Genomic DNA, 19,094 nt, shown 5'->3' with positions numbered 1-19,094 from the left:
AGAATTTAATCAGATAATAATTAATCAAGCATGATAATTAATTAATGGTATTGAAACAAGAATTAAAGAGATGGTAGCTAGCTAGTACTACTTAATTACTTACCTTGGGTGGATACCAAAACAGCTTTTGTCGCCATTTGCCTGGAGTCACCTTGATGAACTTTGCTCAAGCCCTGCCCGTCGGCAAAGAAAATTAATAAAGGGGTTATTAAATAGTTGATATCAGGAAATGACGAACTAAATAGGCCGAGATATAGTTAATAATGATTGAGATTACCTGTCGACTATCCCCTTCACGATGGTGAAGTCACTTTCTTTTTTAAGTAGTGAGTCCAGTACTTCAACTTTTCCTTCTTCAACTCTAATGACTAACAAGATCCAGTGGTAACTGCATGCGCACACGTTTGCATGTCTTAATTAAGCGGGCATGTGCATAACACTAATCAACTACCCTAAACCCTATACACTTAATTATTAACATCTAGCTAGCTAGTAAGCAAAAACGGAATTTGTAGTACAAGACAGTGTGACTCACATGAAGTTGTAAGGAAGTAGTATATCTTCATTGGTATTGAGGCGCTTCAAGAACTCTAGCATTTTATTCTCTACATCTTGTTTATACCATTCCAATTTCCATGTGTGTTCATTAATGGTATTTGTGTCAATGAACCTAATGCCATAGCGTCCAGCTTTTTCCATTTTATACATCTTCATCCTGCATAATACCACAAAAAAGAATATAGTGAGGATAATTATAGATAATGATCGATCAGTGAGCACTAAAGCTAGCTTGAGACTTAAATTACAGAAAGAAATCACTTACAGACAATAGCAACTGACGAGAGATTTGTCGAGTGCATCTTGATTGAATAACTGAAATAGTTCTGAATACTCAACGGACAGAGCTAGCTTATGGAAGTAATGCTCTTCCTTGACATTCACCATGAGGGACTATTGATTGGAACTCTTGGTAATTTTCATGTACCAATCATGCAATTCATACATTCTCGTTGGGAGGTTCTTGACCTCCTTGGGCTCGACCAAAGGTTGGCCGCGGAAATATTTCCGTTATATTTCCTCCTCTCTAAGCAGAGACATGGGCTTGATCTCGAGGAGTTGTCCAACAGTGATACCGAGCATTTTAGCCTGCCTTATATGCTCCTCGGTTATTACCAGATTGCCTAGCTGGGGAACGGTTTGCCCACATATATATAGGGCGTCAGTACTCTCATGTGTTGGCACAACAAGCGGGGGGTCGATTGCGCTGCCTGTTCTCCCAGTTGGGGAACGGTTTTCCCGCATTTTTTGCCAGCTGCTTGGCTCGAGCTCGAGCTCGACTCCTTTTGTAGTCGTGCTCGATGTGCCTTCCTGATTTGGCGCTCATAGTCTGTGTCAACAGGCTTGGGAGCTGGTGGTCTAGCCATACGAATAAATTGGTCAATCGTTTCCTCAGGCACTTTCTCCCTTGGCGGCGGTGCCGGTTTTGGTCCAAAATGGGCGTCCACTTGGGCCTGCACTATGGCTGCGTTTTGCTCCTCGGTCATGTCGTAAGGCCTCTGAGGAAGAGGAGTGAGGCTTGGACCATATTTATATCACTTGCCTCCGCCTGTACCTCCTGTACTACCTCGACTCGTACCGCTACGCACCATAGCTGCGGCGGCTCTCTTCTGCGATTGCTGAGGCGGCGGAGACGGCTGACGTGGCTGAGTTGGAGCAGGAGGAGTGGCCTGACGCTTTGCCGGACTTGAAGCAGGAGGAGTGGCCTGACGCGTTGGTGGACTTGGAGGAGCGGGAGTCTGCTGACGCGGTGGCGGACTTCGAGGAGGAGTCTGCTGACGCTGTGCCGGACTTGAAGCAGGAGGAGTGGTCTGACACTGTGCCGGACTTGGAGGAGGAGGAGTGGCCTGACGCTTTGGTGGACTTGGAGGAGCGGGAGTCTGCTGACGCGGTGTCGGTGGCCTTCGAAAGATGATGCAATCCTTTCTCCATAGGATGATAAGATGTTTGGCCTCTCCCAGTGTGTGCTCCTTGTCACCTCCAGGAATGTCAAGCTCTAGCCCCGAATATTGGTCCACCACCTCATCAACCACGACACGAGCATAGCCGGCTGGAATCGGGTTGCAGTGGAATGTTGCATCGGGGGGATTTGTATAAGCAATGGCATCCGCCACCTTCATGGATATGTTCTTCATTTTGAAGTGTAGCTCGCAGTTAGTGTTCTCCATGATGTCATCCACAGGGTATCTATCCAGCAGTGCGTCGCCCGGGGCGGAACCAACGCTGCTTCTCGGCATGGATGGGACAGTGCTATCCAATGCTGGATCATCCGCTAGCTGCTGCCGCTGCTGTGACCCCTTTTCCTGGCTGTGAGTCGATCTGCTGCTGCTGCCGCTGGAATTTGAGTGCCAAGTCCGCGTGCGCTAATTCTAGGCCTTGAAGGCGTTCTGCTTCCTGCTTCCTTTGCTCCGCCTCCAGCTTCGTCTTCTTCTCCTCCTCCATCTTCCTTCTTGCACGGCTTCTGTAGTCGGCGTTCCAGTCCGAAAAGCCCTCATACCACGGAATAACGCCCTTGCCTCGTGTTCTTCCCGGGTGTTCAGGATTTCCCAGGGCGCGCGTAAGCTTGTTGTTCTCTCTGTTAGGCGTGAACACCCCCTTTCGAGCATCTTCTATTGCTTGAAGTAACTTATCTTCGGCTCCTTTTAGACTTGCCTTCTTCAAAACCAGGCCTGTCTTCGGGTCCAACGCCCCCCCATGCGCATAGAACCAAGTTCTGCACCTGGGGGGCAAGCTCCTAGTAACTGGAGTGACATGTGCATCCAGCATCTCTTGCTCAGACTTATCCCACTTAGGCATTGCCACCGCGTAGCCACCTGGCCCCATCCTATGGAACTGCTCCTTTTTTGCGGCATTGGCCTTGTTTTTTCTCGACCGTTCCTTAGATAATTCTGATTCCTTGAATTTCACGAAAGCGGGTCAGTGTTCTCTTTGCTTCTCCAGTGTTCCCTTGAATTCTGGAGTCTTCTTTCCTCCTCTGACGTAGTTGGCCCATACCGTTTTCTTGTGGGTGTTGAATGCAATTGCCATCTTCCTAAGAGCAGCGTCCTTGACTTTCTACACATCTGCATCCGTGAAATGATCTGGTAGGGTGAAATGTTCCATGAGTTTTTCCCAAAGCAGAGATTTTGCTCTGTCGTCGACAAAAGTAAGATCTGGATGTTTCTTTGCTGGCTCTTTCCATTCTTGAATGGAGATCGGGAGTTGGTCCTTCACAAGAACTCCGCACTGACGAATGAACTTGTTCGCAATGTTCCTAGGCGTGCTTGGTTCGCCATTAGCTTTGATGGCATCGATGTTGTACTTTACACCCTCTTTCAACTTTTTGCCCGGGCCTCGCTTTGTCCTGCTGCCTGTAGAAGTAGATTTGCTCGATCCGGAGGGCTGAAAGAAGAAAGATTGATTCGTTAATATATCTTCAAATAAAAAAACATGTGATGATCACCAGATGCCTGCTTATATAAATATACCTCGCCGGTCTCTGTTATTTCAAGATCAACATTGTCGGCGTCATCATAATCATAATCATAGTTCATGACTTCATCAATTCGGTCGTCGAGATCGAATATCATATCATCACCCTCCCCGGTATTGTTCAGATATTGGGAGCCGCCATCTTCTTCATTCTGATCATCTGGCCCGCGAGGGCTGCGTATGATCTCGAACAGGGCCTCTTCTCCCTCTCTGCCGGTATTGTCCGCCATAGCTTTTATTTAACTAATCCAGAAGAAATATAAAACAATTTAGTATTCAAATTACAATGCATGGATGCAATCAATAAGGAAAAATTGAATCATAGTACATAATATGCATCGTCTCGAATAATATATAATCTCGAATACATCGTCTCGAATACATCGTCTCTAATAATATATATAATCTCGAATACATCGTCTCGAATATTATATATCGAATACATCACTAGCTAGCTAGCTAATAAAGATCGAATACTATAGAAGAATCTAGGCCACTCGCGGTTCCTGAGGCGCGGGTGGTGGACACCCAAAGAGAAGGAACCATCACAGGATCATATCTCCGGTCATCTACCCAAAGAACCTGCCAGGTATTGGAGAACCTGACGTCCATAGCAGCCATGTAGCGACGGACGTGCTTGTCCTCCTCCCTGACACGGCGACGCACCACCTCCGGCGAGGCCGGCTCCGTCTACATCGAATGTGGCCCACGCGAACGCCACCAAAGGAGATCAGGGTCGACGACGGGACCCGGGGCCGAGTTCCTCACCAAGCGGCGCGCCCCTGAAGGTAGCACCTCCCAGTGCCAGCCCGGCGGAGCCCAGTCCCGGACATGGGTCCTCTGAAGTAGGACGTCGTCGCGAACGGGTCGACGGCAAGGATGCGGGCCGGGCATCGTCGAAAACAAATACTATATGCAAATGTAACATTTTTTAAATTATTGGATTGTGATATCTTATATACAAATTCTAAATTCCTATAACTAAAATTATAAGAAACTAAAAAAACATCGATCATCGTCTAACAATTTGAAATTAATCTAATTCATCTAGCTAAAACTAACATTTCTAAATTTCTAACATTTCTAACATTTTTATATACTAAAATTTATAACATTTGTATAAAAAACAAAAAAAAACCTTTGACATTATATTATAACTAACATTTCTATATACTATTTGACATTAATCTAATCTAATTAATTAATTCATCTAAAACTTTGTATGGAAAACAGAAAAAACAAAAAACAAAAAACAGAAAAATTGTGTGTGTGTATGTGCTTGCATGTAGTGTGTGTGCGCGCGCGCGCGGCCGCCGCAGGCGGCGCGGTGGATTGGAGGGAGTAGAGGCCGGGGGAGGGGCTCACAGCGCGCGCGGGCGAGGTCGAGGCGACGACGACGGCGACAGCGAGGTGAGGTCGATCCAAGGCGACGGCGACGGCGAGGCGAGGGGACGGCGACGGCGCGGGACGGGGCGGCGGCGACGGGGACGGCGCGATGGGGGTGGCGACGGCGCGCGGGACGGGGGCGGCGACGGCGCGGGACGTGGCGGTGGCAGAGAGAAGTGGGAGATGAAAAACTGAAATTTTTCGAAGTGTTTCTTATATAGGATTGACCTTTAGTACCGGTTGCAGCCACCAACCGGTACTAAAGGCCTGTTTACCGGTTGGAGCCACGACCCGGTAGTAAAGGGGGTGCGCTGCTAGGCGAGGGGCGCAAAGTTTAGTCCCACCTCGCCTAGCGAAGGGCAGCCGCACTAGTTTATAAACCCAGCCGCGGCTGCTCCTTCGAGCTCCTCTCCAAAGCAGGCCTTCTGGGCCTACCTGTGCTGTGCTGCCCTGTGGGCCTACTGGGCCTTGCGGGCCTGCATCCTGGCCCAACAACAGGTTGGGTTTCTAGTCGTATGCAGGCCGCTGTGTCCCAGTAGGCGGGTTTTTTTCTTTTTGCTTTATTTATTTTCTTTTATTTATTTCTGAGTTGTTTTTTGCTGTATTTAGAGTTTCTTTGTGAATATTTTTTCTTTAGGTACAAAAAATTACAAACTTTCTGTTAGTGCCGGTAGTTTTCAAATTTGAATAGTTCAAATTTTGAATTATTTGAAATTTGTGTGAATCACTAGTTTGTGAATAACTTAACTTTAAAAATAGATTTTTTAGTGATTCTTTTTTCTTATGTTTAATATTAGTGTGTTTTATCATTATATTCAATTTGGTAATGCTTAGGTCATTTAAAAAATGAAATGCCTTTGTAACAGATGAGTTTTCGTCCGAAACCCTGATACTTCGAAAGAGATTGTCCATTTTGTACACGAAGTGCATCCAGTTTTTGCCGTAACCCTCTCTACTTTTTTGCACATGCTATGTGGGTGAAATTATGATACCATGCCAACTTTCAACCTTTTCGGAGTTCATTGAAGTGTTTTTCAATTTCAGGGTCATTTAGCTGAAAAAATCAGTAAATGCAGGAAAGAATTTGTTTGCACATAAAATTTCTTCGCGTTTCAAATGCCAAAATACATAACTACCATAACTATTACAGAGATTCCCTCCTGGGTGTGAAACACAGAAGAAAGTGATGATAGTGAAGCCGATCACATCCCAGATCTTTGGGTGTGAAACTTTTTCTTCGAGTGTGTCCCTTTGCGCCGTAACCATGGAAAATCTTCATCATTTAACTGGATGCTCGGGTCAATATTCACTGTGAATGGAGCAATTTCATCAAACTTTTCATAATCTTCTGACATGTCTGTCTTGTCATCCACTCCGACGATGTTTCTCTTCCCAAAAAGAACTATGTGGCGCTTTGGCTCATCGTATGATGCATTCGCTTCCTTATCTTTTCTTTTTCTCGGCTTGGTAGACATGTCCTTCACATAGAAAACCTATGCCACATCATTGGCTAGGACGAATGGTTCGTCTGCATACGCAAGATTGTTGAGATCCACTGTTGTCATTCCGTACTGCTGGTCTTCCGTTACCCCGCCTCATGTCATATTGACCCATTTGCACCGAAACAAAGGAACCTTCAAACCACGTCCATATTCAAGTTCCCGTATGTCCTCTATGTAACCATAATATGTTTCCTTTCCCGTCTTGGTTGCTGCATCAAAGCGGACACCACTGTTTTGGTTGGTGCTCTTCTTATCTTGGGCGATCGTGTAAAATGTATTCCCATTTATCTCGTACCCTTTGAAAGTCATTATATTCGAAGATGGTAACTCTTTTCTGGCGCCGTTGCCGGGGAGGTGAGTGCTTGAAGGTATATCTTTAGATCTTGCAATCGAATCTTTTAGTTTCTTGTTTTATCACTAGTTTAATTTATAAAAGAAAACTACAAAAAAAAAAGGAATTGAGTTTGTGTCATACGCTTCATCTTTTTAATATCTTTCGTAAGTATGATGAAAAGGAAAATTGTGCTCAAGTGCTAGAAGAAGAAGTCTATAAAATGTTTGGCACTAAATCTTTGAATGATGAGCATGATTGCAATGTTGTTAGTATGAACTCTTTGAATATCCATAGTACTAATGATGATTGCACTAGTTATGATGAAAATGTCTCCTATAAACATGTCAATTTTTGTGGAGTGCATTGGGTTTGCAAGTACACACCAAATAGGGAAGATAGATATTGCAAGAGGCATAAGCATTTAGAAACTAAATTGTTGCAAGAAAGGCTAGATGTTTGTGCTGAAAATTTAAATTTTCTTAGCCGTACTTGTGAACTTTGCAATGAACGGGGTCATTTAACTATCCGATGCAAATTGTTTCATGATCTAATCGTGTCCAAAAATTGTGATGACTTGATTTCCCTTGCACATTATAATGAACTTAGTTTGCTTATGGGTTACGAAGAAATGAAACGTATAACTAAGCATCTTCCAGAATTTGCCCGTTATAAACTTCTTGATTTTGATCTAGAGAAAATTTATATGTATTGTGCGGTGAATTACATTGAAAATCATTATATTGCCAATTACATAATGACAAGAAAACAAATAGAAGATGAAGAGAATACTAATGAAAGGGAAGAGACTTCCCAATATCCTCCTATTATTTCTTATGATGAATCAGGTAACGAGGAGGAGCCTTCTATTCAACCAATGTCATTAACAAGGAGCTCCAAAAAGAGGATTGAACCCACACATGATGTGGTGAAGAAGAAGAAAAGAAAAGGGAAGAGAGGTAAAAAGAGATCTCTCCCAAATAATGTTGCTCCTATTATTGTTATGCCTCATGAAAATGAATCAAAAATAATTGTGGAAGATGATGCACTTGATGATGATCTTGTTATGCCTATTGCTTGTTGTGATGATTATGATTGGGAAGATAATGATACTTCTTATGATCTTGAAAATCTTTTTGGCATTTGCTTGGAAGAATATGATAATTACTATAATATTGGTGTTATCCATACTATTAATGATGAGAGTGATTATGCTTATGATATGAAAAGGCCCAAGCTTGGGGATGCTATGTTTGAAGAAGATGGTGTTTTTGAGAATATATTTGCTGCAATTAATGTTTGTCCCAAGCTTGGGGATGCTACGTTTAATGAAGATGATATTTTTAGCCTCCGAAGTTTTGATATGCAAATTTGTTATGATGATATCATGCCTCCTACTTATGATGATTATTGTGATGAAACTTATGCTATAAAAAGTAGTGATGATTATATTTATAAAACTTGTCATGATTATGATTACCCTTTTTCTGAACATTACTCATTTAATGTGGAAACAATTTATAGTATTCAAGTCTCTTATGATACTCCCACTATTCCGAATGAGAAGAAATTTGCTTATGTGGAGAGTAATAAAAATTCTATGCTTGTAGATCATGAAAAGAATGCTCTAGGTGCTGGTTATATTGTTGAATTCATTCATGATGCTACTGAAAATTATTATGAGGGAGGAATATATGCTTGTAGGAATTGCAATAATATCAAGTTTCCTCTCTATGTGCTTAAAGTTTTAAAGTTATGCTTGTTTTGCCTTCCTATGCTAGTTGATTATTGTTCCCATAAGTTGTTTGCTCACAAAATCCCTATGCATAGGAAGTGGGTTAGACTTAAATGTGCTAGTCATATTGTTCATGATGCTCTATTTATGTTTCAATTCTTATGTTTTATGTGAGCATCATTGAAATCATCATGCCTAGCTAGGGGCGTTAAACGATAGCGCTTGTTGGGAGGCAACCCAATTTTATTTTAGTTTCTTGCTTTTTGGTTCTGTTTAGGAATAAATAATCCATCTATCCTCTGGTTAGATGTTATTTTATGTTTTAATTAGTGTTTGTGCCAAGTAGAACCTTTGGGAAGACTTGGGTGAAGTCTTTATGATCTTGCTGTAAAAAACAGAAACTTTAGCGCTCACGAGATTAGCTAAAACTTTTTACTGGAGAGTGATATTTAGTTGATTATTTTTGCAGATGATTACTAGACAAATTCCTCAGGTCCACCAATTTATTTCAGAATTTTTGGAGATACAGAAATATTAGAATGATACATATTACTACAGACTGTTCTGTTTTTGACATATTCTGTTTTTCGTGTGTTGTTTGCTTATTTTGATGAATCTATGGCTAGTAAAATAGTTTATAAACCATAGAGAAGTTGGGATACAGTATGTTTAACACCAATATGAATAAATAATGATTTCATTAGAGTACCTTGAAATGGTGTTTTGTTTTCTTTCGCTAACGGAGCTCACGAGTTTTCTGTTGAGTTTTGTGTTGTGAAGTTTTCAAGTTTTGGGTAAAGATTCGATGGACTATGGAATAAGGAGTGGCAAGATCCTAAGCTTGGGGATGCCCAAGGCACCCCAAGGTAATATTCAAGGATAACCAAAAGCCATAGCTTGGGGATGCCCCGGAAGGCATCCCCTCTTTCGTCCTCATCCATCGATAAATTTACTTGGAGCTATATTTTTATTCACCACATGATATGTGTTTTGCTTGGAGCGTCATTTTATTTTCTTTTGTTTTGCTTGCTGTTTGAATAAAATACCAAGATCTGAAATCCTTAAATGTTAGAGAGTCTTCACATAGTTGCATAATTATTCGACTACTCATTGATCTTCACTTATATCTTTCGGAGTAGTTTGTTGTTTGCTCTAGTGCTTCACTTATATCTTTTAGAGCACGGCGGTGGTTTTATTTTGAAGAAATATATGAACTCTCATGCTTCACTTATATTATTTTGAGAGTCTTTAGAACAGCATGGTAATTTGCTTTGGTTATGAATTTAGTCCTAATATGATGGGCATCCAAGAGGGATATAATAAAAACTATCATATAAAGTGCATTGAATACTATGAGAAGTTTGATTCTTTATGATTATTTTGAGATATGAAGATGGTGATATTAGCGTCATGCTAGTTGAGTAGTTGTGAATTTGAGAGATACTTGTGTTAAAGTTTGTGATTCCCGTAGCATGCACGTATGGTGAACCGTTATGTGATGAAGTCGGAGCATGATTTATTTATTGATTGTCCTCCTTATGAGTGGCGGCGGGGACTAGCGATGGTCTTTTCCTACCAATCTATCCCCCTAGGAGCATGCGTGTAGTACTTCGTTTTGATAACTAATAGATTTTTGCAACAAGTATATGAGTTCTTTATGACTAATGTTGAGTCCATGGATTATACGCACTCTCACCCTTCCACCATTGCTAGCCTCTCTAAATACCGCGCACCTTTCGCCGGTATCATACACCCACCATATATCTTCCTCAAAACAGCCACCATACCTACATATCATGGCATTTCCATAGCTATTCCGAGATATATTGCCATGCAACTTTCCACCGTTCCGTTTATTATGACACGCTCCATCATTGTCATATTGCTTTGCATGATCATGTAGTTGACATTGTATTTGTGGCAAAGCCACCGTTCATAATTCTTTCATACATGTCACTCATGAGTCATTGCACATCCCGGTACACCGCCGGAGGCATTCATATAGAGTCATATTTTGTTCTAAGAGTCGAGTTGTAATTCTTGAGTTGTAAGTAAATAAAAGTGTGATGATCATCATTATTAGAGCATTGTCCCAGTGAGGAAAGGATGATGGAGACTATGATTCCCCCACAAGTCGGGATGAGACTCCGGACTAAAAAAAAGGGGGGGCCATAAAAAAAAGAGAAAAGTCCAAATAAAAAAATGAGAGAAAAAGATAGAAGGGACAATGCTACTATCCTTTTACCACACTTGTGCTTCAAAGTAGCACCATGATCTTCATGATAGAGAGTCTCCTATGTCGTCACTTTCATATACTAGTGGGAATTTTTCATTATAGAACTTGGCTTGTATATTCCAATGATGGGCTTCCTCAAAATGCCCTGGGTCTTCATGAGCAAGCGAGTTGGATGCACACCCACTTAGTTCCTTTTGTTGAGCTTTCATACACTTATAGCTCTAGTGCATCCGTTGCATGGCAATCCCTACTCACTCACATTGATATCTATTGATGGGCATCTCCATAGCCCGTTGATACGCCTAGTTGATGTGAGACTATCTTCTCCTTTTTGTCTTCTCCACAACCACCATTCTATTCACCTATAGTGCTATGTCCATGGCTCACGCTCATGTATTGCGTGAAAGTTGAAAAAGTTTGAGAACATCAAAAGTATGAAACAATTGCTTGGCTTGTCATCGGGGTTGTGCATGATTTAAATATTTTGTGTGATGAAGATAGAGCATAGCCAGACTATATGATTTTGTAGGGATAGCTTTCTTTAGCCATGTTATTTTGAGAAGACATGATTGCTTTGTTAGTATGCTTGAAGTATTATTGTTTTTATATAAATATTAAACTTTTGTCCTGAATCTTATGGATCTGAATATTCTTGCCACAATAAATAAAATTACATTGATAATTATGTTAGGTAGCATTCCACATCAAAAATTCTGTTTTTATCATTTACCTACTCGGGGACGAGCAGGAATTAAGCTTGGGGATGCTGATACGTCTCCAACGTATCTATAATTTTTGATTGTTTTATCTGTTTTGGATGTTTATGGGCTTTATTAAACACTTTTATATTATTTTTGGGACTAACCTATTAACCTAGAGCCCAGTGCTAGTTTCTGTTTTTTCCCTTGTTTCAGTGTTCCGCAGAAAAGGAATATCAAACGGAGTCCAAATGGAATGAAACCTTCGGGAGAGTTATTTTTTGGAACGAAGCAATCCAGGAGACTCGGAGTGCACGTCAGGGAATCAACAAGGAGAGCACGAGGCAGCGGGGGCGCCCACCCCCCTGGGCGCGCCCTCCACCCTCGTGGGCCCCTCGTGGCTCCCCTGACCAACTTCTTTCACCTATATATGTCCATATACCCTAAAAACATTGGGGAACAGAATAGATCAGGAGTTCCGCCGCCGCAAGCCTCTGTAGCCACCAAAAACCAATCGGGACCCTGTTTCGGCACCCTGCCGGAGGGGGGAACCCTCACCGGTGGCCATCTTCATCATCCCGGCGCTCTCCATGACGAGGAGGGAGTAGTTCACCCTCGGGGCTGAGGGTATGTACCAGTAGCTATGTGTTCGATCTCTCTCTCTCTCTCTCTCTCTCTCTCTCTCTCTCTCTCGTGTTCTTGAGGTGATACGATCTTGATGTATCGCGAGCTTTGCTATTATAGTTGGATCTTATGATGTTTCTCCCCCTCTACTCTATTGTAATGGATTGAGTTTTCCCTTTGAAGTTATCTTATCGGATTGAGTCTTTAAGGATTTGAGAACACTTGATGTATGTCTTGCGTGGGATACCCGTGGTGACAATGGGGTATTCTATTGATCCACTTGAGGTATGTTTTGGTGATCAACTTGCGGGTTCCGCCCATGAACCTATGCATAGGGGTTGGCACACGTTTTCGTCTTGACTCTCCGGTAGAAACTTTGGGGCACTCTTTGAAGTACTTTTGTGTTGGTTGAATAGATGAATCTGAGATTGTGTGATGCATATCGTATAATCATGCCCACGGATACTTGAGGTGACATTGGAGTATCTAGGTGACATTAGGGTTTTGGTTGATATGTGTCTTAAGGTGTTATTCTAGTACGAACTCTTGAATAGATCGATCCGAAAGAATAACTTTGAGGTGGTTTCATACCCTACAATGATCTCTTCGTTTGTTCTCCGCTATTAGTGACTTTGGAGTGAATCTTTGTTGCATGTTGAGGGATTGTTATATGATCCAATTATGTTATTATTGTTGAGAGAACTTGCACTAGTGAAAGTATGAACCCTAGGCCTTGTTTCCTAGCATTGCAATACCATTTACGCTCACTTTTATCATTAGTTACCTTGCTGTTTTTATATTTTCATATTACAAAAACCTATATATACCATCCATATTGCACTTGTATCACCTTCTCTTCGCCGAACTAGTGCACCTATACAATTTACCATTGTATTGGGTGTGTTGGGGACACAAGAGACTCTTTATTATTTGGTTGCAGGGTTGTTTGAGAGAGACCATCTTCATCCTACGCCTCCCACGGATTGATAAACCTTAGGTCATCCACTTGAGGGAAATTTGCTACTGTCCTACAAACCTCTGCACTTGGAGGCCCAACAACGTCTACAAGAAGAAGGTTGCGTAGTAGACATCATTAACTGGGACTGCAAGTACAGGTCATCTTCAATAGCGGCATCATGCATGGCACGTGTCTGCAACCAGCCGGTGAAAGTCCCCGTTTGTTCACGTGTGATCCAGTCATCAGACCGCTCCGGGTGTTTGGAGCGTAGAAAATTCTTGTGTTCGTCCATATACGGAGCCACCAAGGTGGAATTCTTTAGAACTGTGTAGTGTGCTTGAGTGAGAGAATGTCCGTCCATACATATTATTTGATCCCCTCCTAGCGTGCCTTTTCCATCCAGTCTGCCCTTAGGCCACGATTTAGGAACACCAATCGGCTTAAGGTCAGGAATAAAGTCAATACAAAACTCAATGACCTCCTCATTTTCATGGCCCTTGGAGATGCTTCCTTCTGGCCTAGCACGGTTATGAACATATTTCATTAAGACTCCCATGAACCTCTCAAAGGGGAACATATTGTGTAGAAATACAGGACCCAAGACGTTAATCTCTTCGCATAGGTGAACTAGGACGTGCGTCATGATGTTGAAGAAGGATGGTGGGAACACCAACTCGAAACTGACAAGACATTGCACCAAATCATTCTCTAACCTTGGTATGATTTCTGGATCGATTACCTTCTGAGAGATTGCATTGAGGAATGCACATAGCTTCACAATGGCTAATCGAACGTTTTCCGGTAGAAGCCCCCTCAATGCAACCAGAAGTAGTTGCATCATAATCACGTGGAAGTCATGAGACTTCAGGTTCTGGAACTTTTTCTCTGCCATATTTATTATTCCCTTTATATTCGACGAGAAGCCAGACGGTACCTTAATACTGAGCAGGCATTCAAAGAAGATTTCCTTCTCTTCTTTGGTAAGAGCGTAGCTGGCATGACCCTGATGTATGCCGTCTTTTCCGTGCATACATTGCTGGTCCTCCTGTGCCTCCGGTGTATCTTTTGTCTTCCCATACACGCCCAAGAAGCCAAGCAGGGTCACGCAAAGATTCTTCGTCACGTGCATCACGTCGATTGCGGAGCGGACCTCTAGGTCTTTCCAATAGGGCAGGTCCCAAAATATAGATTTCTTCTTCCACATGGGTGCGCGTCCGGCTGCGTCATTCGGAACAGGTTGCCGCCAGGACCCTTTCCAAAGACTACCTTCAAATCCTTGACCATATCATGTATATCAGCACCAGTACGGTGGCGAGGCTTCGTCCGGTGATCCGCCTCACCTTTGAAATGCTTGCCTTTCTTTCTTACGGGATGCCTGCTCGGAAGAAATCGACGATGTCCTAGGTACACATTCTTCCTACAATTATCCAAATATATATTGTCGGTATCATCCAAACAGTGCGTGCATGCGCGGTATCCCTTGTTTGTCTGTCCTGAAAGGTTACTGAGAGCAGGCCAATCATTGATGGTCACGAACAGCAATATCTTTAGGTCAAATTCTTCCTGTCCGTGCTCATCCCATGCACGTACACCTGTTCCATCCCACAACTGTAAGAGTTCTTCAACTAATGGCCTTAGGTACACATCAATGTCGTTGCCGAGTTGCTTAGAACCTTGGATGAGCACTGGCATCATAATGAACTTCCGCTTCATGCACAACCAAGGAGGAAGGTTATACATACATAGAGTCACAGGCCATGTGCTATGGTTGCTTCTCTGCTCCCCAAAAGGATTAATGCTATCTACACTTAGACCAAACAATACGTTCCTTGCGTCACCTGCAAACTCCTCCCTGTACTTTCTCTCGATTTTTCTCCACTGCGACCCGTCAGCGGGTACTCTCAACTTTTCGTCTTTCTTACGGTCTTCTCTGTGCCATCGCATCGCCTTGTCATGCTCTTTGTTTTGGACGAAACGTTTCAACCGTGGTATTATAGGAGCATACCACATCACCTTGGCAGGAATCTTTTTCCAGGGGCGCTCGCCCTCGACATCACCAGGGTCATCGCGGCTGATCTTATAGTGCAATGCACCGCATACCGGGCACGCGTTCAAATCCTCGTACTCACCGCGGTAGAGGATGCAGTCATTAAGGCATGCATGTATCTTCTGCACCTCTAACCCTAGAGGGCAGACAGCCTTCTTTGCTTCGTACGTACTCTCGGGCAATTCGTTGTCCTTTGGAAGCATATTCTTTATCATTACCAGCAACTTTCCAAATCCCTTGTCAGATACACCATTCTCTGCCTTCCATTGCAGCAATTCCAGTGTGGTGCCCAACTTTTTCTTGTCAGCTTCACAATTCGGGTACAACAATTTCTTGTGATCCTCTAACATGCGCTGCAACTTCTTCTTCTCCAAATCACTTGCGCAGTTTCTCTTTGCATCGGCAATTGCCCGACCTAGATCATCAGCGGGCTCATCTGATGCCTCTTCCTTAGCTTCTTCCCGCATTGCCAGCTCAGGTTCTCCCCCCATTGTTGTATCATTGTATTCAGGGAACCCATGGCCAGGATAGTTGTCGTCGTCCTCTTCTTCATCATTGTCTTCCATCATAACCCCTCTTTCTCCGTGCTTGGTCCAAACATTATAGTGGGGCATGAAACCGGACTCAAACAGGTGGACGTGAATGGTTCTTGACTTAGAGTAATTTTGATCATTCTTACAGCCAGCACATGGACAAGGCATAAAACCATCCGCCCGCTTGTTTGCCCCAGCCGCAAGCAGAAAAGTTTGCACGCCATTAATGAACTCGGGAGAGCATCGGTCATCGTACATCCATTGTCGGCTCATCTTCATTACACAACACCGGAAAGACCAAATTAATACAAGTTCATACATAAAGTTCATACAAGCAACAAACAAATAACTCTCTAGGTAAAGCATTTAAATGCAACAATAAATGCGATCAAGATCGCAACTAAGGTAACAATTGATCCAACAGCATAATGATACCAAGCCTCACTATCAATGGCATATTTTCTAATCTTTCTAATCTTCAAGCGCATTTTCTCCATCTTGATCTTGTGATCATTGACGACATCGGCAACATGCAACTCCAATTCCATCTTCTCCCCCTCAATTCTTTTCAATTTTTCTTTCAAATACTCGTTTTCTCTTTCAACTAAATTTAACCTCTCGACAATAGGGTTGGTTGGAATTTCCGGTCCACATACCTCCTAGATAAAAATATCTATGTCAACTTGGTGGGCATAATTTGTCATAAACACGAAATGCAACAAATAGTTTTAAAAGAGAATATACCACATCCGAATCATAACAAGGACGAGGACCGACGGGGACGGATATCAAAACCATGGCACTATGTATAACAAACAACGTACGGGTAAGATAATTATACGAGTAACTATATATCCAAATCACACAAACATCAATTTTTTATATAAAAAATTCATGAACAAGAGGCTCACCACAAGGTGGTGCCGGCGACGGGACGGTGTGGGCGATCGACGGTGGTTACAACGGAGATTTACAAGGCACTAAGTAAACCACACCTACATATGCAAACTAAGTGTTATTTTGACCTCAAATTGCATATAAATCAAATACTACCACATATAATTCCTCCCAAATTACTAAAACCCACAAATTAATCACTATATAAACCATTGCAAGAGCTAATCTAGCAATGAGAGATGAAAGGACAAAGTTGCTAACCTTTGTGATCATTTGAATGGATGGGGGCCTTCAAATCTTGACAAAATTTGGGCAAAATTTGTGATGAGCTCGAGAGGAAGGGAAGAACAGAGGAGAGGGGAAAGGGGGAAGAAGAGAGCTCGGGTGGACGAAGGGTTTACATAGGACAACCTTTAGTACCGGTTCGAGGCACGAATCGGTACTAAAGGTGCTGGAGGGGCCCCAGACTGACAACATCCTGCCACCACTCTCTTTAGTATCGGTTCGTGGCACGAACCGGTGCTAAAGTTCGGCAAGAACTGGTACTAATGAGAGCGGCCCGCCTAGCCGTTGGAGCCGGCACTAATGGACACATTAGTGCCAGTTTTGTTACAAATCGGTACTAATGTGCTTCACATTAGCCCGTTTTTCTACTAGTGATATGCCACCATAGTTCATACCCTTGCCCATTAGAGCATCTACAACCGGACTTGGCAAATCCGCCCCCCTATACGTCCGCGGACGCATCCGGACAGGCCCTAATATTTCACTCCCGGCATCCACATATCTCAAATATGGACTATAAAATCCATGCAAATCCGTGCACGTCGAGCATACAAGTCAATGTCGCACGTAAATAACAAATGTTGGTACCGAACATAAATAGTGTTTACATAAAATTTATTTTAAGTGCACAGCTCAAACATCAGTATCTTTGGTTTCCGTTGTGGCTCCACATATGCTCCACGAGATCGCTGAGTAGCTGCGCATGCACCTGATGATCTCAAAGATTCTGATGCATCTACAGAAAGTTCACAAGCTGAGTTGCATCTTGATCTTCCAGGATTTCAACGTGTTCTTCATGTGCTTCAAAATCATTGGTTTGGGCTACACTATCACCCTCATCCTCGACAATCATATTGTGCAAAACAACACAACATGTCATCAGGTGCCACAAAATTTCTGATTCCCACATCATTGCAGCGCCACGCACAATTCCCCAACGAGCTTGAAGAACACCAAATGCCCTCTTCACATCCTTCCTAGCGCGCTTCCTACATTGTTGCAAAATGACACTATTTATTGCCATGTGGTTCGGATATGGTCTTCACAAACGCCGCCCACTGAGGATACACTGGTGCGCGTCGGTCCTAAACAAACGGTTTTTAACCCCTTTCCGCGACGGCATTTGGAACCGTCGCCAAGTGAGTGTGGGTGATAGGGGGGTCCTTCCCACACACGACCCAGAAACCGTCGGGGATAGGGAGCCTTGATGCATACAGTTGACCCTATATAACCATTTCCGATATCTTGAATATCCCAAACGCTTCATCCTTGCTACTCGTTTGTGCTCGCATTGCCATCGCAGTTGGAGTTTTGTGGTTTTGCCTAAAACCAGGCAGATTCCAGGCACGGGAGTTTTCCAGGCAGATTCTGGGCACGGGAGATCTACGACGCCTGACACATCACAAACAGTTCATGATTATAAACCATGTACGATAGGTAGACAATCACACACATTTAGTTTTCACGCACCGTTTGTGATAGTGTCTGACATCACACACGCTTTGCAAACGGCAACTGTGTGCATGCTTGCACACGTTTCCTCTCTGTGAACCGTCTCGGATTATGGTGTGTATCGCAAACGTTTGTGTTTTACCAACCGTGTGTGCTGTAATGACCTGCACAACGTAATTTCGCCCTAATTTAATTGTTGCTATTTAAAATTGTACCTAATTTAAACTTGAAAGTAGGCTATAGCTTCATTCATATCCATCAGGTTCAAACAACCAATGCATTATTCGATTCATACGTACATATGTTTAAGAATTACATAAGCATAAAAAAAGAATGATGTACCAGGGTTCTATACTTGTACTATTACAGATGGTAAAGAAAGAGGCGACAGATGCTACCTCTTGAGCACTGCGTTGGTTTTCCCTTGAAGAGGAAAGGGTGATGCAGCAAAGTAGAGTAAGTATTTCCCTCAGTTTTTGAGAACCAAGGTATCAATCCAGTAGGAGGCCACACGCAAGTCCCTCGTACCTACACAAACAAATAAGAACCTTGCAACCGACGGGATAAAGGGGTTGTCAATCCCTTCACGGCCACTTGCAAAAGTGAGATCTGATAGAGATGATAGGATAATATTTTTGGTATTTTTATGATAAAGATTAAAAGTAAAGAACGCAAAGTAAAATAGATGTAAACTTATATGATGGAGAATAGACCCGGGGGCCATAGGTTTCACTAGTGGCTTCTCTCAAGATAGCATAAGTATTACGGTGGGTGAACAAATTACTGTCGAGCAATTGATAGAATTGAGCATAGTTATGAGAATATCTAGGCATGATCATGTATATAGGCATCACGTCCGCGACAAGTAGACCGAAAGGATTC

Source organism: Aegilops tauschii, chromosome 3 (assembly GCF_002575655.3).
Source record: "Aegilops tauschii subsp. strangulata cultivar AL8/78 chromosome 3, Aet v6.0, whole genome shotgun sequence".
In the NCBI taxonomy this organism is placed as follows: Eukaryota; Viridiplantae; Streptophyta; class Magnoliopsida; order Poales; family Poaceae; genus Aegilops; species Aegilops tauschii.
This window is presented reverse-complemented; position numbering follows the sequence as displayed.